This window comes from Manis javanica, chromosome 3 (assembly GCF_040802235.1).
Source record: "Manis javanica isolate MJ-LG chromosome 3, MJ_LKY, whole genome shotgun sequence".
Taxonomy (NCBI): domain Eukaryota; kingdom Metazoa; phylum Chordata; class Mammalia; order Pholidota; family Manidae; genus Manis; species Manis javanica.
Genome location: NC_133158.1, coordinates 34,045,343 through 34,071,866, shown reverse-complemented (window position 1 = coordinate 34,071,866; position 26,524 = coordinate 34,045,343). Strand labels below are relative to the sequence as shown.

At 49.5% G+C, this 26,524-nt stretch overlaps 1 long non-coding RNA gene across 5 annotated transcripts in view; it reads right to left on the bottom strand.

Annotated features, from left to right (window-relative positions):
- The window catches only part of LOC108395691 (uncharacterized), a 37,745-nt gene that overhangs the window by 6,913 nt on the left and 4,308 nt on the right, over positions 1–26,524 (bottom strand). Inside the window, exons 2-5 of one of the 5 annotated variants that reach the window (XR_012129054.1) lie at positions 25,756–25,810; positions 13,301–13,417; positions 6,513–6,582; positions 5,724–5,787 (exon numbers count right to left, since the gene is read on the bottom strand). This is a non-coding gene — a long non-coding RNA (uncharacterized lncRNA). Of the gene's footprint in view, positions 1–5,723; positions 13,183–13,300; positions 13,418–25,755; positions 25,811–26,524 lie in introns of all 5 variants that reach the window. The other 4 variants (XR_012129055.1, XR_012129051.1, XR_012129052.1 and 1 more) reach the window with 4 other exon arrangements.

The window sequence follows — 26,524 nt, the reverse complement described above, 5'->3', positions numbered from 1 at the left end:
TTTTTTTTTTAATCTTTAATCTACACTTACATGAAGAATACTATGTTTACTATGCTCTCCCCTATATCAGGTCCCCCCTAAAAACCACATTACGGTTACTGTCCATCAGTGTAGCAAAATGTTGTAGAATCACTACTTGTCCTCTCTGTGTTGTACAGCCCTCCCCTTTCTCCCTCCCCCCCATGCATGCTAATCTTAATACCCCTCTTCTTCTTCCCCCCCTTATCCCTCCCTGCCCACCCATCCTCCTCAGTTCCTTTCCCTTTGGTACCTGTTAGTCCATTTTTGGGTTCTGTAATTCTGCTGCTGTTTTGTTCCTTCAGTTTTTCCTTTGTTTTTGTACTCCTCAGATGAGTGAAATCATTTGGTATTTCTCTTTCACTGCTTGGCTTATTTCACTGAGCATAATACTCTCCAGCTCCATCCATGTTGTTGCAAATGGTTGGATTTTTCCGCTTCTTATGGCTGAGTAGTATTCCATTGTGTATATGTACCACATCTTCTTTATCCATTCATCTACCGATGGACATTTAGGTTGCTTCCAATTCTTGGCTATTGTAAATAGTGCTGCGATAAACATAGGGGTGCATCTGTCTTTCTCAAACTTGATTGCTGCGTTCTTAGGGTAAATTCCTAGGAGTGGAATTCCTGGGTCAAATGGTAGGTCTGTTTTGAGCATTTTGATGAACCTCCATACTGCTTTCCACAATGGCTGAACTAATTTACATTCCCACCAGCAGTGTAGGAGGGTTCCCCTTTCTCCACAGCCTCGCCAACATTTGTTGTTGTTTGTCTTTTGGATGGCACCTATCCTAACTGGTGTGTGGCGAAACCTCATAGTAGTTTTAATTTGCATTTCTCTGATAATTAGTGATGTGGAGCATCTTTTCATGTGTCTGTTGGCCATCTGTATTTCTTTTTTAGAGAACTGTCTGTTCAGTTCCTCTGCCCATTTTTTAATTGGGTTATTTGTTTTTTGTTTGTTGAGGCGTGTGAGCTCTTTATATATTTTGGATGTCAAGCCTTTATCGGATCTGTCATTTATGAAAATATTCTCCCATACTGTAGGGTTCCTTTTTGCTCTATTGATGGTGTCCTTCGCTGTACAGAAGCTTTTCAGCTTAATGTAGTCCCACTTGCTTATTTTTGCTGTTGTTTTCCTTGCCCGGGGAGATATGTTCAAGAAGAGGTCACTCATGTTTATGCCTAAGAGGTTTTTGCCTATGTTTTTTTCCAAGAGTTTAATGGTTTCATGACTTACATTCAGGTCTTTGATCCATTTTGAGTTTACCTTTGTATATGGGGTGAGACAATGGTCCAGTTTCATTCTCCTACATGTAGGTGTCCAGTTTTGCCAGCACCATCTGTTGAAGAGACTGTCATTTTGCCATTGTATGTCCATGGCTCCTTTATCAAATATTAATTGACCATATATGTTTGGGTTAATTTCTGGAGTCTCTAATCTGTTCCACTGGTCGGTGGCTCTGTTCTTGTGCCAGTACCAGACTGTCTTGATTACTATGGCTTTGTAGTAGAGCTTGAAGTTGGGGAGTGAGATCACCCCTACTTTATTCTTCTTTTTCAGGATTGCTTTGGCTATTCGGGGTCTTTGATGTTTCCATATGAATTTTTGAATTATTTATTCCAATTCATTGAAGAATGTTGCTGGTAATTTGAGAGGGATTGCATCAAATCTGTATATTGCTTTGGGCAGGATGGCCATTTTGACGATATTAATTCTTCCTAGCCATGAGCATGGGATGAGTTTCCATTTATTAGTGTCCCCTTTAATTTCTCTTAAGAGTGACTTGTAGTTTTCAGAGTATAAGTCTTTCACTTCTTTGGTTAGGTTTATTCCTAGGTATTTTATTCTTTTTGATGCAATAGTGAATGGAATTGTTTTCCTGATTTCTCTTTCTATTGATTCATTGTTAGTGTATAGGAAAGCTACAGATTTCTGTGTGTAAATTTTGTATCCTGCAACTTTGCTGTATTCCGATATCAGTTCTAGTAGTTTTGGAGTGGAGTCTTTAGGGTTTTTATGTACAGTATCATATCATCTGCAAACAGTGACAGTTTAACTTCTTCTTTACCAGTCTGGATTCCTTGTATTTCTTTGTTTTGTCTGATTGCCATGGCTAGGACCTCCAGTACTATGTTAAATAACAGTGGGGAGAGTGGGCATCCCTGTCTTGTTCCCGATCTCAGAGGAAATGCTTTCAGCTTCTCGCTGTTCAGTATAATGCTGGCTGTGGGTTTATCATATATGGCCTTTATTATGTTGAGGTACTTGCCCTCTATTCCCATTTTGCTGAGAGTTTTTATCATGAATGGATGTTGAATTTTGTCAAATGCTTTTTCAGCATCTATGGAGATGATCATGTGGTTTTTGTCTTTCTTTTAGTTGATGTGGTGGATGATGTTGATGGATTTTCGAATGTTGTACCATCCTTGCATCCCTGGGATGAATCCCACTTGGTCATGGTGTGTGATCCTTTTGATATACTGTTGAATTCTGTTTGCTAATATTTTATTGAGTATTTTTGCATCTACATTCATCAGGGATATTGGTCTGTAATTTTCTTTTTTGGTGGGGTGTTTGCCTGGTTTTGGTATTAGGGTGATGTTGGCTTCATAGAATGAGTTTGGGAGTATTCCCTCTTCTTCTATTTTTTGGAACACTTTAAGGAGAATGGGTATTATGTCTTCTCTGTGTGTCTGATAAAATTCTGAGGTAAATCCGTCCGGCCCTGGGGTTTTGTTCTTGGGTAGTTTTTTGATTACCGTTTCAATTTCTATGCTCGTAATTGGTTTGTTTAACTTTTGTGTTTCTTCCTTGGTCAGTCTTGGGATGTTGTATTTTTCTAGGAAGTTGTCCATTTCTTCTAGTTTTTCCAGCTTGTTGGCATATAGGTTTTCATAGTAGTCTTTAATAATTCTTTGTATTTCTGTGGAGTCTGTCGTGATTTTTCCATTCTCATTTCTGATTATGTTGATTTGTATTGATTCTCTTTTTCTCTTTATAAGTTTGGCTAGAGGCTTATCTATTTTGTTTATTTTCTCAAAGAACCAGCTCTTGGTTTCGTTGATTTTTGCTATTGTTTTATTCCTCAATTTTGTTTATTTCTTCTCTGGTCTTTATTATGTCCCTCCTTCTGCTGACTTTAGGCCTCATTTGTTCTTCTTTTTCCAGTTTCGATAATTGTGATGTTAGACTATTCATTTGGGATTGTTCTTCAGGTGTGCCTGGATTGCTATATACTTTCCTCTTAAGACTGCTTTTGCTGCGTCCCACAGAAATTGGGGCTTTGTGTTGTTGTTGTCATTTGTTTCTATATATTCCTTGATCCCTATTTTGATTTGTTCATTGATCCATTGATTATTTAGAAGCATGTTGTTAAGCCTCCATGTGTTTGTGAGCCTTTTTGTTTTCTTTGTAGAATTTATTTCTACTTTTATACCTTTGTGGTCTGAAAAATTGGTTGGTAGAATTTCAATATTTTGGAATTTACTGAGGCTCTTTTTGTGATCTAGTATGTGGTCTATTCTGGAGAATGTTCCTTGTGCACTTGAGAAGAATGTATATCCTGTTGCTTTTGGATGTAGAGTTCTATAGATGTCTGTTAGGTCCATCTGTTCTAGTGTATTGTTCAATGCCTGTGTGTCCTTACTTATTTTCTGCCCAGTGGATCTATCCTTTGGGGTGAGTGGTGTGTTGAAGTCTCCTAAAATGAATGCATTGCAGTCTATTTCCCTCTTTAGTTCTGTTAGTATTTGTTTCACAAGTGCTGGTGCTCCTGTGTTGGGTGCATATATATTTAGAATGGTTATAACCTGTTGTTGGACTGAGCCTTTTATCATTATGTAGTGTCCTTCTTTATCTCTTGTTACTTTCTTTGTTTTGAAGTCTCTTTTGTCTGATATTAGTACTGCAACCCCTGCTTTCTTCTCACTGTTGTTTGCCTGAAATATGTTTTTCCATCCCTTTACTTTTAGTCTGTGCTTGTCTTTGGGTTTGAGGTGAGTTTCTTGTAAGCAGCATATAGATGGGTCTTGCTTTTTTATCCATTCTTTTACTCTGTGTCTTTTGACTGGTGCATTCAGTCCATTTACATTTAGGGTGACTATTGAGAGATATGTACTTATTGCCATTGCAGACTTTAGATTCATGGTTACCAAAGGTTCCAGGTTAGATTCTTTAGTATCTTATTGCCTAACTGAGCTCACTTATTGAGCTGTTATATACACTGTCTGGAGATTCTTTTCTTCTCTCCCTTCTTATTCCTCCTCCTCCATTCTTCATATGTTGTGTGTTTTGTTCTGTGCTCTTTTTAGGAGTGCTCCCATCTAGAGCAGTCCCTGTAGGATGCCCTGTAGAGGTGGTTTGTGGGAAGCAAATTCCCTCAGCTTTTGCTTGTGTGGAAATTGTTTAATCCCGCCATCATATTTAAATGATAGTCGTGCTGGATACAGTATCCTTGGTTCAAGGCCCTTCTGTTTCATTGCATTAAATATATCATGTCATTCTCTTCTGGCCTGTAGGGTTTCTATCGAGAAGTCTGATGTTAGCCTGATGGGTTTTCCTTTATAGGTGACCTTTTTCTCTCTAGCTGCCTTTAAAACTCTTTCCTTGTCCTTGATCCTTGCCATTTTAATTATTATGTGTCTTGGTGTTGTCCTCCTTGGATCCTTTCTGTTGGGGGTTCTGTGTAATTCCAGGGTCTGTTCGATTATTTCCTCCCCCAGTTTGGGGAAGTTTTCAGCAATTATTTCTTCAAAGAGACTTTCTATCCCTTTTCCTGTTTCTTCTTCTTCTGGTACCCCTATATACGAATATTATTCCTTTTGGCTTGGTCACATAGTTCTCTTAGTGTTGTTTCATTCCTGGAGATCCTTTTATCTCTCTCTATGTCAGCTTGTATACGTTCCTGTTCTCTGGTTTCTATTCCTTCAATGGCCTTTTGCATCTTATCCATTCTGCTTATAAATCCTTCCAGGGATTGTTTTACTTCTGTGATCTCCTTCCTGACATCTGTGATCTCCCTCCGGACTTCATCCCATTGCTCTTGCATTTTTCTCTGCATCTCATCCCATTGCTCTTGCATTTTTCTCTGCATCTCTGTCAGCATGTTCATGATTTTTATTTTGAATTCTTTTTCAGGAGGACCGGTTAGGTCTGTCTCCTTCTCAGGTGTTGTCTCTGTGATCTTTGTCTGCTTGTAGTTTTGCCTTTTCATGGTGATAGAGATAGTTTGCAGAGCTGGTATGAGTGACGGCTGGAAGAGCTTTCCTTCTTGTTGGTTTGTGGCCTTCCTCTCCTGGGAGAATAGTGACCTCTAGTGGCCTATGCTTGGCAGCTGTGCACAGACAGGACTTCTGCTACCTACCCGTTTGCTATGGAGTTTATCTCCACTGTTGCTGTGGGTGTGGCGTGGCTGGGGCCGCTCCTCCAAAATGGTGGAGCCCCATTGGAGGGGGAGTGGCCGGGAGGCTATTTATCTCTGTAAGGGGCCTCTGTGCTCCCTGTTGCCCAGGGGGTCAGAGTGCCCAGAGATCCCCACATTCTGGGCCTCTGGTCTAAGTGTCCTGTCCTGCCCCTTTAAGACTTCCAAAAAGCACTCTCCAAACCAAAACAACAACAGCAACAATGAAAGAGGGGAAAAAAAAGGAAAATACGCGCGATTTTCTTTGTCCTCAGGCGCCAGTCCCAGGCACCCACTCACAGGTCCTGCTGCCCTGCCTCCCTAGCACCAGGGTCCCTGTTCCTTCACGGCTTCCAATAAGCACCTGCCAAAAAAAAAAGGGGTAAACGCACGATATTGTTTGTCCTCAGGTGCCGGTCCCAGGCATCCGCCCACTGGCCCTGCTGCCCTGCCTCCCTAGCACTGGGGTCCCTGTCCCCCTAAGGCCTCCAAAAAGCACTTGCCAAAAAGAAAAATAAAGGGAGAAATGCGCAATTTTCTTTGTCTGCCAGGCACCCACCCACCGGTCTTGCTGCCCTGCCTCCCTGGTATTGGGGTCCCTGTTCCTCCAAGGCTTCCAAAAAGCACTTGCCAAAAAAAAAAGGGAAAAACACGTGATTTTCTTTGTCCTCAGGCACCGGTCCCTGGCACCCGCTCACTGGTCCTGCCGCCCCGCCTCCCTGGCATTGGGGTCCCTGTCCCATTAAGGCTTCTAAAAAGCACTCGCCAAAAAAAAAGAAAAAAAAAAGGGAAAAACATGCGATATTCTTTGTCCTCTGACGCTGGCTCCAGGCACCCGCCCACCGGTCCCGCCGCCCTGCCTCCCTAGTATTGGGAAAAACGCGCAATTTTCTTTGTCCCCAGGCGCCGGTCTCAGGCACCCGCCCACCAGTCTTGCTGCCCTGTTTCCCTGGTATTGGGGTCCCTGTCCCTTTAAGGCTTCCAAAAAGCACTTGCCAAAAAAAAAAAAAACCGCTCCAGTTTCTTTCCACCCGCCGGGAGCCAGGGAAGGGGCGCTCGGGTCCCGCCGGGCTGGGGCTTGTATCTTACCCCCTTCGCGAGGTGTTGGGTTCTTGCAGGTGTGGATGTGGTCTGGATGTTGTCCTGTGTCCTGTGGTCTCTATTTTAGGAAGAGTTTTCTTTGTTATATTTTCATAGATCTATGTGGTTTTGGGAGGAGATTTCCACTGCTCTACTCACGCCGCCATCTTGGCTCCGCCTCTTATTGTTTTAATTTATGCTTTCATGATGGCTTATGATTTTGAGCATCTTTTCATATGCTTATCTGCCATCTGTATATCTTCTTTCATGAGGTGTCTATTCAGGTTTTTTGCTTACTTTTTAATTGGATTGTTCCTTTTGTTGTTGATTTTTAAGAGTTCTTTGTATATTGTGGATAACAGTCATTTACCTGATGTGTTAATATTTTCTCCCAGTCTGTGGCTTGTCTTCTCATTTTCTTGACATTGTCTTTCTCAGAATAGAAATTTTACTTTTAATGAAGTCTAGCTAATCAGTTATTTCTTTCATGGATCTTGCCTTTGGTCTTTTATCTAAAAAGGCATTGCATACCCAAGGTCATCTAGATTTTCTCCTATGATATATCATGGGAGTTTTATAGTTTTGTAGGTTACATTTAGATCAATGATCCATTTTGAGTTAATTTTTGTGAAGGGTGGAAAGTCTGTGTCTAGATTCATTTTTATTTTTGTGGGTCTATTTATGGGCTCTCTGTTCTATTCCATTAATTTTTTTTTCACTAATACCACACTGTCATGATTACTATAGTTCTAGTAAGTCTTAAAGTCAGGTAGAGTCAGTCCTCTGACTTAGTTCTTTTATTCTCTCCATTTTTCAGAAGTGGGAATTAAGACAAGAATTTAAGTAACTTGCCCAAAGTTACATAGTAATTGGCAGAGTCAGGATTTGAGCTCAAGTCTTTTAACTACAAAGCTTGGGCTTAGGATAGAGATTAAAGCACAGGATATGGGCAGAGTGAGGAGGGGAGAAGGGGGAACAAACGGGGAGAGGAGAGGAGGGTGTCTGAAACAGGAAAGGCCGCAGTTTCCCCCAGAAACCCAAATGTGAGTGCCGCTCCAAAGCTGGGAGGAGGGGGGACAAGGACAGGGAGTCAGAGAGGGCGTCAGCAGGCAGAGGCGGGGCAAAGGGAAGGCACTGCAGGCGGCATTCCCAGCTTGGGCAAACCGCAGAGTGTTTGTAGAAGGCAAGGTTCCTGGAAGGGAGCAGGGGAAGGCATGGTAGGAAGTGGGTTGGTGCCCGGGGCCTCGAATGCCAAAGCAAGCCTCCTGGCCCCCTGGGACCTAATTCTCAACTTCCCACAGCACACAGGCACCAAGGTGCCTGGGGCAGAGAGGGGAGGAGCAGGCAACATGGTGACCCGGAACCGCCTGCCTCCTCAGTCAAAGTGCCTGCACCCAGGGCTCCTGGGTGGTGCTGTAGTGTCCTTGGTTTATGGAGCTGGTGCTCCCCACCTGGGTGCTCAGACCATGACTCTTTGAGCCAAGAAGTTTCCTGGGCCATGGACACTTGGCCATAAAGTGGATTTGGGAGCCCAGCATGGCCCTGAGCGGGTAAGTGGTTGGGTCTCCGGCACATCCATCCATGCCAGCCCCTTCTATCTTCCCTCCGGCCTCTACCTCAGCCTAGACCCCTATCAGCACGCCTCTGGACCACCACAGTCACCTGCTTTCTGCTTCCACCCAGCCCCTCACAGTGGTCTTGTCAAGGCACGATCTGGCAGTGGCACTCCTTGCTCATAATTCCTGCTCCCCTTAGCTTTTGCAAACATTCTTTCTAGTATCTTATTTCTCCCTGTGCATTTCTGCTCATGGAGCAGGTCTCAGATGTCACCTCCTCCAGGAAGAAGTGTTCCTCAGGACTGGTGGGAGTGCATGTCTCTCCTGGGCTGTACAGCCCCCTCCTCCCACATCTCCTAGTCATGAATGCCTGCCTGCATCGACCTCCCCCATCAACTCTGGGCTCTTCTAGGCAGAAAGGACCCAAATCTTATTTCTTGGTGGCCCCTGCTTCTGCCAGGAGTGACACAGAGAAAGTCCCCAGGGAGTGTTTGTTGAATGAGTGTGTGATCAATTGAGTATTAAAAAGAAGAGAGGCAAGCTGGAAGGGAAGGTGGGAGAGGAGGACGGCCACCAGGCCTTTAGCTTTGCTCAGCCCTAACCCAGGAGCAGACCTGCATACCCCAGAGTTACCCCAACATAGCCAGCTGAGCTCCCTTCTTCTCCCTGCTCCCCCACATGAGCACCAGTGTGCTCACTCCTCGGGTCATCTCTTACCCTTTGCCCCAGTGTCCCCATTCCAAAACAGTTCACATTCCAGGGCTGCACCGTGCCTGACATCCTTCATTAGAGTCCCTGCCAACAAGAGGCTCCCTAGGCTGGCAGGGTTTATCTGACTCTGCCTCGGGGCCAGGCAGGCTGCTGGTAACCCCACATGGCCATCTCATTTAAATCTCCTGACGGCCTCAAGGGTTGGCGCTTCTATGAAACCATTTTAGAGAGGGAGCAAGTGCACCGTCCAGGATGAGGAGCTCTGCTGTTTGGACAGGAAGCCTCGGAGTCAGGAGACATCAGTCCAGCCCTGCATCAGTGACAGATTTGCTTACGGACACAAGTGGGGTCAGTGGCCCCTTCCATCCACTCTGTCCACTGTGGTCCACTGCTGATGCCCACTGGGCTGGTTGGCAAGGACTCAAGGCCAGGCCACTCTGCAGGCTGTTGGGTTCAGCCCAGAGGCCACCCAGCTGTGCACAGCTCTGTGAGTCCTTGATGACCACCAGCACCAAGCAGATGTGCTGAGCTCTGTTCTGTCCCCAGAGCTTGTCACTGGAGCTGAGAGGGGGATGGTGATGGCTAGGCTGGCCAGTGAGTGGCAGCTAATGCCCTCAGGGCAGCCAGAGTCCCTCTCCCCACCTGTGAGTCATCTGTTCAACACATCTGCAGTTGTATGTTGACCCCTAGTGCATGGCACCTAAGAGCCACAGCAGTGAACAAAACAGGCAGAACCCCTCTCCAGGGAGGAGAGACAGACACCACACCCAGCAAGTCACACTCCATGTGTCCCATGGTATTGGGTGCTATGAGGAAGTAAAGCAGGGATGTCCTCACAGAGGAGGGGACCTTTGAACAAAGCCTTGGAGGAGGTGAGGGATGAGCCATGTGGATGTCTGAAGAAAGAGCCTTCCAAGCAAAGGCCCTGGGGCACCGCATACTTGGAGTGTTGAAAAAACAGGGATAGCCAGGTGGGCCAGCATGGAGGAGCCTGATGACAGGGAAGAAGGTGAGGATAGAGAGGTAACCATCAGGGGGGACCTTGTGGACCACTGGGAAGGGCTTTGGCTTTTATCTGAATAAGGTGGGAGCCACGGAGGGTGTAGAACAAAGGAGAGATGGGACCTGACTTGCTCTTAACAGGATCCCTCTAGCTACTGGGAAGGACAGTGTGGTGGAGGCACAGAGAATGTGGGTATGTTTCTAAGACCAAGCCCATAGGATTTCCTAACAGGATTTGGGGTGGGAGATGAGAGAGACAGCAGGAATGACTCCAGCGTTCTGGAAGGATGGAGATGCCGTTCCTGAGGTGAGAGGCTGCAATTAGGATCTCAGCTGTATTTGTGTTCATTAGGGATGCCGTGGAGCGCCCCGCTGAGCGGGGCTGATGCCGTTTTCCCTGGGTCCCATCCAGTGTGTCCCTCAGCAGGTGAAAGAGGAAAGGTGGGCTTTTTGGCTCCCGAGTCACTCTCTGGGGAAGTGAGATGCTGCTGGGGCTGCAAGCTCTAAAGGAGGTACCAGGAAGGGTCACACACCCGAGGGTGGCACGTGGCCCGGGTCCGGCAGTTCCCCAGCCTGAGATCCATGACCCTCCCCAAGGCTGGCCTTGGGGAGGTGTGGACACAGAGGCAAGGAGGGCACCCTGAGGGCTGGGTTCTCACCTTGTTGGTGCTTTCAAGGGATGCTCTCCAGCTCTGTCACTCGATGTGAGCAATTTATTTTAGGTAGAAGCAGACAGAGCCCAGAATGAGAAAGGTATTCCTTGCCGTTCTCTTCCCCACCTCCAGGACATCAAGGAGAGCCTCGGGGGGGCCACCCCATCCTTAACACCTCCTCCACGCTGGCGGACCCCCCTTAACCAAGAAGGAGCAGGTCTCAGGCTCAGCCTCTGCAGACAATGGTGTGCAGCTAGAATTTAACAATATGGCTTTAGGTCCAGTATACCTATTTTACAGTGGCTGTGTATTTATGGCAAATCTGGGCAGTGACTGGAAATTTCTGTTAAATACATCTCAGCTGAAAGTGTGGATGGATTCACTGGAAGATACGCAGCACCCATCGTGGGGGTGGCACACCCGAGCATTTAGGACACCCTCCGTTCACACGCACGTTTGTAGGGTTACTGTGAGGTTTGGCAGTGTCAATCCTTCCGTGTGAGGTACATGCTGTGTCTGTCCCTCTCTGCAGTATTTTGAGCTCCTCTTCTGTCTTGTCCCCTGGCCTTTTCCTCTCGGAAGTAGGAATGGGCTGGATCTAGCCTTTGTCCCACCCACCCTGGCCAGGCTCTGAAACATCTAAGACCCTCTTTCTCCAGAGCTGATTCGCCTCCTCGTCGGTTCCCAGTCCACTGGGGGGCGTCTCCGCGCTGGCCGGCTCTGCCCACACTTGCCAGGTCTGGATGCGCTGACCTCACACCTTCCTCCCTGGCCTTAGGGCTTCGGAGCAGCACTGTTTAGCTTCCTTGCTTTCTGTCCTGCAGAGCTTTCCAGGCCCTGGCCCCACTCTCTCCTCACCTCTGGGCTCCGGCTCTCCTCCGCAGCCCTGTGACACGGGAACCAACCCTGAGCAGCAACGAGCCTGGTGAGGTCACCTGCAGCTGGGCAGCTGATACAGGGTGACACGAGAGTGGACACGGGGCTGGGCCCTCTTGCTCCGTGAGGGAGCCACCCGGGAAGAGGGGACACTGGGGCAGGAAGTGGCCTTAGGTTGGTGCCTCTCTCCACGGGGCTCAGCCATGTGGCCGGTGGCTGCCCTGCCACATGCCTAGCTTGTTAGGGACAAAGCCAGGTCCTGCAGACATTGGAGACTTACTCTTCCCTCAGTGGGGCTTAAATATGACCCCCTGAGAGTACAGTGCTTCCCACAAAAGGCTGCCATTTCTGACATAGGGAAGGTGAAGTCTCCTCCTTAGAATCTCTCAATGTTAGTCATCATCATTGCCATTTTTATCATCTTTGCTAAGTGTCAGGCATATACTGATCACTATTCTGATCACTTCTCTAGTGTTAACTTGTTAACTTCTCCTGAGAGTCCTATGATGTGGGTACCTTTATTATTCCCATTTTGAAGATGGGGACATTGAGGCACAGAGAGGTGAAGAGACCTGTATAAGGTCACAAGGTCATATTGCAGGTCAGCAGTAGAGCAGGAAGTCAAGCCCAGAGAATTTGGGGCCACACTTGTCAAAACCTACAGCCCAGGCCTGTCGGGGCAGTGGGGGCAGGGCTGAGCTCTCCTTTCCTGCTGGAAGCCCCATGCCTGCCGTGCAGAAGGGCCAACCCCTCCCTGCTGGATGCGCGGAGGGGCCCTTAGCCACCTGCCTTCCACCTGGCACTGCCAGCCCTTGACAGCTTCCCTAGTGGGTTGGTTGCCTCCTCTGCTTGCACACCCCCAACCCTGAGGGGCTCAGTCCCTCTTAGCCTCCTGTGCCCTCTCTGCTCTGCCCTGCCTGAGAGAAATCAGCCTCCTCCTCTGCCTCACCCTCTGAGTCCAACACCCAGTAGGGGCTGGTGCCGCCCCTGGGCCCCCAGACCTTCCTGCTCTGCCTGCTCGGGGAGGCACCTGGGGCCTCTCTGACCTCTACAGACCCAGTAGGCTTTTAGGAACCCCTAAGTCTGTGACTATGCTCCAGGGGGCTCTGAGGCATAAAATGAAAACAGGCTTTGGGCACCTGTGTGTGTGTGTCAGGACTGGTGGGAATTGGTGGCTGCAGGGCTCCACTTCCCCTCAGCCTCCCCACCTTTGCCTCCACAGTGAGGCCAGCCCAGAGCACCATTTCCAGGGTCTGGCCCTTTTAAATTTAGCTTCAGGAAAAAGCAGTTTGTGCAGGCCTGGAACGCAGAGACAATCAGCAACAGGAAAAAGTCATCTGAGGGGAGTTTTCAATGAATTATGGAGGCATTGTTCCTGCGCTTGAGGAGCCCCGGCTGTTGGTCCAGGCCTCCCCGACCCAGCCCAGGCCTGTGGGGGCCAAACATTGCCTGGAGCTGCGTCAGGACAACACAGTGTGGGCGTCTGAAGGCCAAAAAAAAAAAAAAAAAAACAGCAGAGGAAGAAAAATACTGGAAATTCCCTGTGTTCCAGGGATGGAAGAGCCTTTCTTGCAAACCAACAGCATGGGAGAGGCTGCTGCCCGCCCCGGCAGTGGCCTCCAGGAGCAGAAGGAAGTCGCAAGGGGGGGTTTGAGGTATTTCCAGTCTGCTGTGATGCTGGCTGATTTTCCAAAACATGAGGCCTTCAAGCTGAGGGGGGAGTCGGGGGCTGGCTGGGGGTGGGGCCGGGCTCAGGATGGGCTAGGAGGAGGACGTAAACAGAGGCTGACCCAGTTGGAGCGCTCCGGTGTCCCAGCTGGCGACTCGCGGGCCCCTGGCAGCACTGGGAGGCCTAGGGGGTCTCCTGTTGATCCAAAGGCCCTTCCGGACCCCACCTTGATGAGAGGACTGCAGGCGCACAGGGGATGCCCTGCGCAGAAAGCCTGCTGGTGGGCAGCAGATTCTGCTCGCTCACCCCTCCCAATGGGGAACTACCTACCTGTTGGTCAGCCCATCCCGTTTCTGCACAGCTCGGACTGGGGAAGGCAACAACAAGGCTTCTGGAGGGGACACAGGAGTGAACAAACCAGACAAAACTGCTCCCGGAGCTGACATTCTGGTGAAGAGACACAGACAGACGCATAATTAATTATATTCACAGTATGTTAGAAATCGCAAGCACTGTGAGAAGACGAAGCGGGGAAAGGAGTAGGAGGTGCGTCAGAATTTTAAAAACAGGGAGTTAAGCAGAAAATTCCTCCTTACTCTCAGCTGGCAGCCAACTCCCTGGGCGCCCACTCTGCCCCCTGGGCCTGCAGCCCATCTGCTCCCCTGTCCTGGGACAGCCCCGCTCTTTTCCAGGTTGAGCAGGCCAGCTATTCATTGGAAGAGGGCTCCAGCCAGCCCCCTACTCACACTGCTCCAGAGCTCAGAGCTGACCTCCTTTCCCAAAAGTGGGCAGTGTATTTCTAAACCCTCTATCTTTCCAATTGCACCTAAGTCCCCGCTTTAGCTGCTTTAGCAGCTGTATCCCACTGCTACCTCCTACTGAGCTAATGCCTGCTGACTCCCTGTATGGCCCACAAGCCCTGTCTCCTCCAGCCTAGGGTGGTGCGGGCTTGCAGATCCAGGACCAGGAATTTGCATTTATTCCTATTGTTTCAGCTCATGGAATTCTATCCATGCAGCCTGCAGAAATTTTTTTGGTACAGAGGTGGACCACATATGATATGAGACAGACAAAGAGTTAATATTAACATACAAAGAATGCCTAAAAATCTATAAGAAAAATATACAACAACAAAGAGAAATATGGGCAAAAAATATGATCAGGCAGCTCACTGGAGAATTGCAAACAGCCAATAAACAAATGAAAAGAGGCTCAACCTCTTCGGTACTTGTGGAAATACAAATTAAAAGAACAATGAGATGCCATTTTTTATCCCATCAGATTAGAAAAAAATATTAAATATTGATGACATCCAGTGCCAGCAAGAAGCAGGGCAGTCAAGCAGTTTTGACACTGCTGGTGGGAGTGTGAGCTGCCAGAATCTTTTGGGACAGTAATTTGCACTTTCTATTAAAGTTTAAAATGCACATGCCCTTTGATCTGGTAAACCTACTTGGGAGAATTTATCCTGCAAAACCACACATACGCATAAGATGATATATATAAGGGTGTTTGTTGCAAAAAAAAAAAAAGAATGTACTAAATGTCGATCAGTAGGGCAATGAATGAAGGAATCTTGGGACATTTATCCTATAAAATAGTAGGCTGCTGACAAAAATTAATGTATGAATGTAGGTAGCTATGTATGGATCTGGAACTGTGTTTATGATCTATTATTAGGCAAGAATCTGGTTGCAAAGTCAGGTATATGGATCTTATTTTTGTAAGTAGGTTTGAAAGGGTTAACTATAAAGAAATATTCACTGACCCCTAACCCCAGTAACCCCAGGACAAGAGGATTGCTGGGAGCAAGATTATTATACTTTTTGTCACCTCATATTATTTGACTTTAACAAGTTTTTATAGGTCTAATAATTTAAATAGCAAATACTTTTCCTTACAAGTCATTTTGAGGAGGTTCTTAAAGAGGGTGGCCCGGCATGTCATTGTAATGAACAAAGGGCAAAAGGGTGGGAGGCTGTCCTTCCCGTGCCGAACTGGGCGTCCGGCTCACCACGGGCTTCCTTCTTGGGCCTTCCAGGGGACATGCAAGTGTCTGCTTCTCACCCTCACACTAGCGGGAACCCCACTGCTCACTGAGCCTCCTGGGGTTTCCCTGCCTCTGTTTCCCTTATCTGCCTCTCCCGTGCCTCATCCAGCCTTCCCTGTCCTGTGAATGGTACTGGTTCCCAAAACTTCAGAAGAGACTGGGCTGAGTTTCCTCATCTTGGTCAGATATTTGGGGGTCCAGGGGCAGGCCTAGGACAACCACCAGTTCTTGTCTTGCCCGCCAGCTCTGAACAGTGACAGAGGTTGCTTTGTAGGGACTCTGAGGCTATTTCTAGGCTCCACTAGGAAGAGTTCTACAATTGATTAGCAATGTCTGCTTTTGGCAGGGGATTGGGGACCAGGTGTACCAAAGTTACTGAATGGCCATGCTTGGTCTAGGGCAGGATTCCCTGACTGAAATATGCACTAGAATCACCTACTTTATTAATACACAGATTAAGGTCCAGTAATGTCTGAGCAGGGCCCAAGATTCTGCATTTCTAGCAAGCCCCAGTGGGTGCCTATGCTGCTGGTCCTCTGGGCAAGGATCTTGGAAATCTCCATTCACACCACCTTCTCTTCTATCTTAACTTGTCACACATTTGCAAACAGAACTGATCGACCCCTGCCCACTGTCCAGCACTTTTATGTCCATCATATCATTTGATTCTTGGAGTAGCCCAGGTTATTATTATTATCTTCCTTGACGGGTAAGGAACTGGAGGTCCAAGAGGGCAAAGGACATGACCATGGTCCCCTAGCTGCCAACGGCAGAGGTGGGCCTGGATGGCAGATGGATCGCCAACCTCCCTCACCCCCAAGCATCTTCTCTCTGGAGTCAGAACCCCCCAGAAAGACCCTGCTGCACCCCAAAAGCATGTTCACTGCCATAAATAAAACCTCGGCCAAGCCAGGTCCCTCCTCCTCCCTCAGCAACATCTCCCAGCAGGCTGGGTCCAGGGCAGCCACGGAGGGAAGGGAGGCGAGCGACAGCATGAGTTATGGGCTCCGGGAAGCCCATTAGTCACTGAAGCGAGAGAAGTTAACTGGAGCTTATTAACTCTAAACGTTTATTATTCACATTGATCACCGAGGCAGACAGTACCCGCCACCCCACCCCGCAGAGCCAGCTAATGCATTCTGAACGTAGGACGGCAATGTGAGCTGAAGGGCCCAGGAAATGCAGGCCGGGCACAGACAGCCTCAGTTGCCCCTTCCAAGAAGCCAAGAAGGGTTGCTCATCTGTGGTCCTGTAACTCATCCACTCCTCACATATCTGCCAGCCCCTGTTTTGGGCCAGGCCTTGAGCCAGGAGCTGGGGAGCCCTCAGTACACAGTCAGACACCATCTCTATCATGGGGGCCTGGCCTGAAGCAAAGGAGGTGGTTCAGGGCACAAGCTTGGGGTCTCCTGGTTTGATTTCTGGCTCTGCCACTCAGCAGCAGGTGACTTTGCATATAAGTCCCATGACTTTTCAGAGACTCCATTTTACAATCTGTAAGTGGGGATGTGTTCATTCATTCAACAAATATTTATTGAGCCCATACAGTAAAGGACAGAAAAGCATGCTGCCCTCATGGAATTTATATTCTGGAGATGGAGACAGACACAAAGCAATTGAAGAGAATAAATAATTACAGACAATGTTGAGTGCAGTGAAGAAAATAATCCCAAATCACAAAGAGGAGCATGACCAGGGGCGCTGGGGGATATTGGTGGGATGGCCACGAATATTCAAGGAGGTGGCATTTGAGCTGAGATCTGAGTGATGGGAAGGAGCCCCCAGATAGATCTGGGCCAAGGGGAGTCTAGGCAGAGGCAGCAAATGGCAAGGATGTTGGCCGTGCTTCACGTGTGCATGGTGACCAGACAGGAGGCCAGGGCTGCTGAGTAAAATGAGATGAGGGAGAAGAGAAACAGGCCAGCAGCCCCCAGAAGGACTTGGGATTTTATTCTCAGTGCAGTGGAGCACCACTGGGTGGTTTTAGATTAAAAAGGTCATTAGGTATATAATCATACTGGACTCCCCTCCATAGCTATGTGGACACTGGGGCTCCCCCCATCCCCACCACAGGACAGTTGTTCCCCGGCTGCAGGGATGGTGGCTGCTAGCAGCTACCCCTTCTCATGTGCACTCTCCCTGGCTGCCTCCTTTCTCCAGGCTGGGGCCCCTGGCCTCAAGCCGAGGTCAACTCTGTGGTGCTCTTTGAGCTCCAGACTCCCTGGAGGGGCCAGGCTGAGGCCAGCCTCCATGCAGGACCACAGCCTCACTGGTGCTTTGCTCCACCCTCCTTCCGTCCTCACTCCCTGCTGAGAGCACTGCTTCAAGTAATTCACATGCACCTGGATCCCTGGCTCAGGCTCTGCTCCCAAGGGCCCGGACCTAAAACATGAGGATTAGATCAAACAGTGACTATAAAGGCTAAATCCAATGCCTGTCACATGGTGGTAGCTTAGGGTGACCAACTCATCCTGGTTTGCCCAAGGCATTTGTGGTTGAAATGTGCACTGAAAGTCCTGTATCCCAGAAAACCCTTTAGTCCTGGGCAAACTAGGACATTTGGTCACCTAAGTTAACTGCTTGATAATATTAATTCATTCTTTTATCAAATACTCCTGGTGATTCCCTGTGCTGGGCTCTGTCCGTAGAGCAATGACAGGGTCCTGTCCCCCCAGGGCTCACAGGAGGCAGGTAATGTCATCAGATGCTTACTCAAGCCTTCCAGGAGGTCAGGAGAGCCATTCTGTGTAGTGAGGCACAGTCTGCCTCTGAAGAAGGAGAAGTTGCTGCCCATTGATTGGTGGGGGGTGTTCTGGGCAGAACTCCCACCCTGGTGAGCTGATGATCAAGAAAGCCCAACATTAGATCAGCAAATGCAGAGAGAGGTTATGAGAAGCAGGTTCTGGGGACCCACCATCCATGGCCTCAACTTCTCCAGGCCTCAGTTTCCCCATCTGGGAAGATTCCTCCAGCTCCAGGCAGGAAGCCCAGACTGTTTGCAAATTGAAGACCTTTTTGGGAGGAGTCCTCTGAGACCATCAGTCAAGATGGTTAAGACAGGACAGGGAACCTTCTCTGGGCCAGCAGGCATTGTACTGGTCCCTGAAGCTCCATGATAACCCAGACAAGTAGGCCTATTATGCCCATTTATGGCCATTTTACAGACAGGGAAACTGAAACTTAAAAGAGGCATGGTAACATGTCCAAAGTCCCACAGCCAGTGAGTGGTGGAGCCACTTCATTAATTCAAGGAGAGAAGAGAGGCATTCCCTCCATTCAGTTTATTCCCTTATATACTCCCCTTTCATCCACTCTCGGATTATAGAGGCGAATGAATAAAATCAGAGCTTCTGGAGCCAGGCTGTCTGGGTACAGACCCCAGCACCACCAAGCAGAAGCCATGGGAGCAAAGGCAAATGATTTACCCTCTCTGTGTCCGAGTTCCTCATCTTTCAAGAGAGGAGATCACAATAGCTCCTCCCTGCAAGGGTTGCTGTGAATGAAGATTAGACGAGTTAATATATGGAAAGCACTAGGGTAGAGCCTGGCACATTGTCTTAGCTATTACTCCTTTTTTATTTTTTTTATTACTATGACCTAGTACAATGAAAGGCATAATAATAAAACATTGGAAACAACATAAACTGTTCAGCAATAGGATAACTATTCAGCCAACCATGATTTATAGATTTCAGTGAACACAATAGTGATTAAGACAGGTGGTCATGGCAGAAAGATGGACAAATAGACTAGGGGGACAGAACAGGAAATCCAACATATGTGGAATCACCAGATTTATGGTAACCAAGATGCTTCAGTTCTGTGGAAAAAGGATGATGTTTTAAATAAATGGTGCTGAATCAGTTGGATGTCATAGGGGGGAGAAAAGGGTTCTTGACCCCTACCTCACACCATACACCCTTACCTGTTGCACTGAACTCTAAGCAACAAGTCACCTTCCCCAGAAAGTGGGCGTTATGCACCTCTACCTAGTCCTGCACGTTGGAAAAGATGAACTTGGGATAGTAAAGCCACTTCAGATGTGTGCACTGACGCTGACAAGGAGGCCAAGGTGAGTTTCAGCGGTGTCTGTGGCTTCACGTGAATGAAAATCTTGGTTGTGATGCCTGTCCTTTCAGTAAAATGAAGGATATTTATTTTGAGGTTCGATCACACCACTCACCCAATCCAAGATAATCACAGGAGAAGGAAGATGAATTTCAGGCAACAAGTAGTCAATAAGAAAGTTCCTATTTCCTCTGGAGAAAGAGGAAAACATGTTTTGTTGTCCCCCGACAACGAGATGGAAAAAAAGAAAATAACCAAGGGAAAAGTCACCCACGCCTTCCTTGTGGCCGAGGCCCCCCCACGGTGCGCCGCAAGGAAGTCGGAGGTTGAGCAGGAGCAAAACATGTTTGCCTTCGGCAGGACGTCTGTAGGGACTGCTGGAATCAGTCATTGGAAAACACAAAAATAAAGTAAACTTCAGCCCATGGTAAACTACCCCTTCTTTGTGGGATCAGGAAAACAAAGGCCAGGATTGGGGTCAGCACGAAACAGTGGGCAAGCACTCCTGACCGGAGGCAGGGATCTGGGCTTTGGGTAAGGCTGGGAAAGGCGGGAGGCTTCCTGAACCTCAGTTTACCAACTTGCAAATTCACAATCTTGTGTCCCTGTCTCAGAGCTGGGGGTGAGCGTGTCATTTCACTCACTCAGGGTGTGTATTTGACTCCTCTTCTGTGCCAGGCTATGAGCCAGGGTCTGGACACTCTGAGGTGCTGCCTTCCTAGCCCTGGTGTGTGCAGGGCCAGCATCACAGGCCTGTGACCAGTGTGGTCATGCAGGGGCCCACGCTCATGAGGGCCTGTGCTTAGTTTAGACCCTGCTCTGCTGTCACCAGCTTGAAAGTCCTAGATTTTGAAGAAGATGCCCTGCACCTTTGTTTCGCACTGGGCCCCATGACTTATGTCGCTGTTGTGTGTGTGTGATGCCTTCTGATATCTCACTGCATGTGCCTGACTCTTGGGGTTCTCCCCTAAGGCTTGGCACAAGGTGGGAGCTGGTAAGTGGGGTTGAAATGCCTGGGAGAGGAGAAGCCAGGGGTTATGATTCTGCTCTGCCGCCTGCCCCAGGTGTGCCCTGGCCAAAGTGGACTCCCCAGACTCTCAGTGCTGCAGCTGCCGCTGCCAGGGAAAACTGTCTTCCGGCCCCCAGTGGAGTGCACTAGGAAAAGCACCAACTGTATGGTTGCAACAGGTCACAATTCCCAGTGCTTGGGCAGGTCTTGAATCTCTGTTTCCTCTTCTGTAAAATGGGTACAGTCACACCTGACACGTGACTATAGATAGGCACTTAGACAGGTAATTTCTAAAGCACCATAGCTCTCTCAGTTTGAGGAAGCATCAAGCCCACATCTTGACAGAAGTTTGGTAACGGGATCCTGAGGGGGGAGTTTGCAGCTAGAGACAAATCCTCCTCAGGCTTTAAAATGAAGGACATGGTTAGCCTGGGACACTGTCGCTGGAGAGCAAGGCTGGATGCGGCTGCCTGTTCATCAGGGAAATGTGACTAAATGGTATTTATAAATTGTATTTATAAATAGTTAAAAATTAGTTAATGAAACCAGCATGTCAGTGAGAAATGGCATATGAATTAGGCCTTCACAAAACATAAGCAAATGTCTACCTACAAAAAGACATCAAGTCCTAATGGACCACCTACTATCTGGCAGGTACTTCATTCATACTTAGTAATAATACCCAACGTACACTGAAATGGCTACTCTGTGCACCACGATCTTATTTCTTCTTCCTAATGGGCCTGTGTGGTAGGTGCTAGAAATGCACATGTTGTACAGATGAGGAGAGGGACACCCAGAAGGGAAAGGGACTTGCCTGGGGTTCAGAGCTGAGAAGTGGGGGGGGGGGGGCTGGGCCTCAAACCCTCCTCCCAAACTCCGAGCTGTCAAAGCTCTGGCACCAGGTCATTAGAATGCTTCATGCTTTGTGAATGGCTCCTGCAGGCCACACACAAGAGGTGCTTCCCCCTGGGCTGGACTGGGTCTGGTTTCAGCCCCTCTGCTGGCAGGCAGCCCGAGGGTAGCTCCCGCAGGAACCGCGTGTGTCAAGAGCAGCCGCTTCTATAAGGATGGAGGCGTCGGCTGTGCCCAGAGCACTGAGCATTTTAATAGTGTTCCTGGACTGGGCCTGATCCATTTTTCTTGAGCCTGTGGGTTTCAGGTAGGAGGAGGCTCACCCAACAATTGATGGTGTCCATGACAGGGGGTCACATTGCCTTCCAGGTCCCTTTCCGAGCACAACCGAATGGGTGCACACTCCCTTATTAAGCTAATTAATATGGTCTTTCCAGAGCCTCTGTCTCCATCACTCTCTGCCATGGAGGTGGCAGAGAGACACCATCTTCACTCCCTAGCTCCACGGGGAAAACAAATCAGGAATCAGGCATTGTAGCTAATCAAAATCCTCTTTTTAAACTGCCACCATTCCTGGTACATCAGGGAAGGAGACATGGCCACTCACATACTGCAAAGTGACCCCACAAAGGAAGGATGGCCCTGTGAGGGCGTGAGCTCCCTATCCCTGGGGGGAATCAAATGCAGGAGACTGTCAGAGGTAGGAAGTTGGAGTCAGTTGCTTGGCAGGGTGTTCCCAGGACTGCCCCTACGTCCCAGCTCGGCAGGGCAAGGCACGGACACACCACTGCCCCTTTGGACATCACTACACACTTGGCAAATGAGCAGTGGTCAAGTTCTTGTCCAATGGCCAGATGGAACCTCAGGCCCTTTGACTAGATGAGGGTCCCAGTGTTCCTCCCACCTAGGCTCCACTTGCCACTTAAAGGGGCTTCCAAAGCTTTGCCACATTTCCCCCAAATGAAGAATCCATTCCATTCCAACCCCAGGAACTCATTGGGCCTGCGATGACACTTTGGAGTTCCTGTTTAACCAGTCCAGAAGATTCCTCAGGTCGGGAGGTTTGGATTCTGTGTTAACCCAGAGATGTGGCTGTGGCAGTGACCTTGACAAGCCCTTGGAGGAGATTTTTCAGAACTACTATCACCTTTTCCACTGTCTGCCTATACTCGAGGGCCCTTTGACATGGTGGGAGAGTATAGAGAAAGACATGGGCTCCTGGTGTCATTCCTGAGTCTCCCTCAACCTTGCCACTTCCCAGCCGGGCAAGAGACTTCCCTTCTCAGAGCCTCAGGCTCCTCATCTGAAAAATGGAGATAATGATGCATACCTCCCAGTGCACTAGCTCCCACACAGTCCTCAGAGATTGTTCACTGGTTTGTCCATTGGTGAGTAAACGTAGTTCCTCTTTAGGGTAAACATTTAATCCCTGTTCCCCTCATCTGCAGTGGAGCCCTCTTGAGGGCTGCCCTCCTGGCAGAGAGACAGCTAGTGAGTGGGAGTTTGGTACTAAGCCCAGGAAACGGGAGTCTCTGTCGCTCTCTGTCCATTCAGTGTGTACCATATGACAGTGAGTGCTAACTGTGTGCTAGGCTGTGTTCTGGGTGCCAGGAGAGAGCCGCCAAGAGACACAGCCCTGCTTCCTGGAACTGGCACTCTGGGTGAGGACAGACGGCATGGGCGTGCAGGTAAACAAACCAATGTGGGACCCAGAGATGGGTAAGTGCAAGCAGAGAAGGGACATGGGGTGACGGGGTGAATGGAAAGGGACTCGGGGTGCATTTGGAATACCTCTGTGAAGAGCGGACATTTGACACCTAACTGATGAAGGGAGCTAACCCAGTCATGTGAAAATCTGTGAAGGTGAAATGGGTGCAAAGTTCCTGGGGCTAGGGTGAGCTGGGCAGGTGCAGCGATGGAGAGAAATGGAGAGAAAGGCTATGGTGGCTGGAGCTGAGGGAAAAGGGGTGGTGGGAGATGGGGTGGGAGGGGGCTGAGGAGGTGGGCATGTGCTGGTGTTGGAGGCCCTGGTGAGGAGAGCAGATCTTATCCCAAAGCAACCATCGGGCAGCTGCTGCATGTGCCACATTGTGAGGGGCTACGTCCATGGCCTCCTCACAGCGGCCCCTGAGCATCAAGAGACAGGGAGGGAGGGCATGTCCTAGTGGGTGGTCAAGAAAACAGCTGGGGTCCTGAATGGTGGCAGCACTGGGCACAGGTCACCAGGTCCCTGCTCTGCCCTCCCAAAACACCAATAAGCCTCTTGCCATGACTCAGGGCTCTCTAGGGCCACAGGGCCAGATCCCCCAGAAGACACACCTGACAGAGTCCCAAATCCCTGTCACTCTGAGCTGCGTCCCAAGGGCACTGGCAGCCAGAGGGAAATCTTTACAAATGTGAATCGACTGTGCCCCTGCCTGCGTCACCCCTCAGGGCCTCACCTTGCTCTGAGAATACAGCCCAGAGGCCCTGATGCCCAGCCTCCTCCGCCTTATCCCTTCCACCCCTTCTCCCCTCCTCCGAGGGCACAGCCCTGACCCACCCTGGGCCTTTTTCCTGCTGGCCCCTCTGCCTGAATGGGGTCCCAGGCTGTCTCTTGGGAGGCTCCCCACTCTTGCCTCTCCTTGACCACCAAGCCAGAGACCTCTCCACACTCCACCCACCATCCATCGCCCACAGCACAGAATCTCTGAAGGTCTCTTTTCCATCCATGTGTGGCCTTTACTGCCTGCCTCCTGTGAATGCTACACTTGTCCCACGAGGCAGGAGGTTTTCATTTGTGGTGTTGTCAAAGGTGAATCCGGTGGGCCTACAATAGCTGGCACAACATGAGTGTGTGTTGGATGAATGAATGACCTCAGTAAATGCTCACAACAGGCCCATGAGGCAGGCTCTCTAGTTGTCCCATTTCACAGGTAGAGAAACTGAGGCTTGGAAGGTTAAGCCACATACCCAAGGGACACAGCCAGCAAGGAGCCAAAACAGACTGACTTCAGACCCCACGCTTGTGCCCTGTTGCGCTCAACTTCCCCTGTGACCAGATCTTCCCCCTGAGTTAATCTCAACGTGCTATCCATCCGATGGGTTTTAAACCCCAGCCCTGCCTTGTCCTGGGAGTGGTGGTGAGCCTTGGAGGATGTCAGTGAAGTGGACCCTCCGTGTCACCTGTACGGGGCCAGCCCCACGAAGAGTTGGCAAGAAGGGGCTTTCAGCCAGGCCTGCCGTCGGAAGGGTTAACACAGCCGCTTTGTCCCGTGGTTGCCATGGGAACAGTTCCTGTCCTTCAGGAAGCAGGGAGAGCAGTTTCCTGTTTTGAAGAAGGCCTGAGGGCTGTTTTCCTCCAATCAGCCTGGCCAAAGTGGGGCAGGAAGCCTAGGGCCAGGCTGCCCCGGCTGTTGGGTGTGTGGTGGAGCCATGCCCACACCCAGCCAGCCAGGAGGGGCCGTTGTGGAAATGCAGCCTCGGGAAAAAGCCCAGTGGGCCAACAGAAGGAAAAAAAAAGGCTGGCCGGAAGAGGGTGGCCACTTCCTGAACAGACCTCAGATCCCACCCAGTGGTGATAAAAACTCCAAGCTGGCCCTGCCCAGCCTCAGACTCCCCTCCCCAAGAGCTCAGCCCTTCCTTGGGGAGCTGACGACCTGCTGGGCGATGGCCTTGGAGGCCCCTGTCTGCTCCCTCACCTGAATGCACCCTCCATCCTGCATGCCTTACACTTCAGCCTAACTGGACTACTGGTCCCAGTTCCCACCTCCAGCCCCTGCCTGGCAGGCCCTTTCCTGCTCCCCTCTGCTTGTGTGACTTCTTGAGGATGCCTGGCAAAGCCTGACTCCCCCTGGAAGCCTTCCCAGCATGCACTCGAGCCCCTGGTACTGTGGGTAGGAACATTCATGAGTTCAGGCCTAATCTCTCTGGAGCCAGGGGTCTCTAGGCTGTGCTCTCTCTGCATGCCTGGCCTGGGTGTGTGCAGGCGGGTGCAGGCGCACTGTGCCTAAACTCAACTTATCTGACATTCCCAACCAATCTGGGGCACGGAAGGGCAGGGCAACCTTGCTAAGACCCATCCACCCCAGCAGGTGTCTGGCCCAGATTCGTTTGTCTGCCTCTGGAGCCAGGAAGGCACCTCAGTTAATGTCTAGGGGAAGCTGACGATGATGCAGTCATGGTGCTGTGAGGTGAGCAGCCTGAGGCTGCGGAAACTTGGGGGTCAGCAAAGAGGCTGCGGGGCCAGGGTAATTTCCATTTGAATAACGTGCACTTTTTCCCTGTAGACAAAAAGTAGTCCTGCTCCTTATTGAAAAGGGAAGCCCAGGGGGACACTGCCATAGGAGTGGACTGGCCAGCATCAGGCCCCAGCTTTACAGAAGAGCCCCCATCTCAGCAGGAAACAAAACCCTGATTGTCACTCCTGGGCTGGGTGGGAAGCAGAACCCGGGCTGCCTCCCTGTGCTCCCCTGGGGCTCCCACATTTCCCCCTCTCACCCATCCCAGCGTACAGCAGCTGCTCAGTGAATGCTCTGCCCCATCCTCTCCTGCTCTGACTGTGGGGTTTGTGTGCCCCAGTTCCTGGTGTACTTTGCAAACATTTATTTAGCACCAACATGTACTAGACATTTAAATGACAGTGATCATTTATTGAGCACCTTCTGTGTCCCTCTCCCCACTCCTGAATGTTTTATGCTTTAGATGAATAATCTCATTTAATGAGCATATGCTATTATCATGTCCACTTCACAGGGGTGAGCAGGGTGCCAAAGTGGGAAAGAAAGCTAGCCCCAGAACCAGGGTTGAGTCCCCACCACTTACTTGCTGAGTATCCCTAGACAAGTGCCTCAGCCTCTCTGCGCCATGGTAGCCGCATCTGTAACATGGAGGTAAGAACAAACATGGTGTACTTCATGGGCTGTTGAGAGGATTAAATGAGTTAATAGTATAGAAATAATATAGGCAAAACACTTACTGAATGCACAAAATAAGCACTCAGCAAATACTAGTTACTATGATTTACCGATGGAGAAGCTGAGTCTGGGACTTGCCGGCCAGGGTAGTGTGGGTCCTGACCACTGCATTCTACTGCCCATCTGGGAGGCTTGGCCGTGGCCGCTTGGCATGAGCTCACAGAGCCTGGGCGCTCTCTGCTGCTGGAGAACATGGCCACGTCCAGCTATGGTGCTGGCTCTGCACTTTGCAGAGGCTTCATGCAGGTGGGAACAGGGAGCCCGATTTCAGCAGTTTTGATCTGACGTTACCTAAGCTGTGTACAGGGACGTAATTAGCCCCAGATGCTCTAAAGATAATAAGAAGGCAGGAGATATTTGCTTAGTTGGAGGATCCTAATCTTTTCTGCTGAGTTATGTGTGAGTGAGAGATGTGGAGGGGCTTTTCGTGGTGAGCAGCCTGAGGGTCTTAAGGAGTCTAGTGAGGGGGTGTCTTTGATTTCAGAGGCCCCAGGGAACTGGTCAGCCCCACGCCAGGGGTTTAAAGGCATCTGAGGGGAGTTGAGAGGTCTGTTTTCCCCATTAGTGTTCCCATCAAAGTGATGGTAGATAAACCACCTGAAGGGTTTATTTGCTGT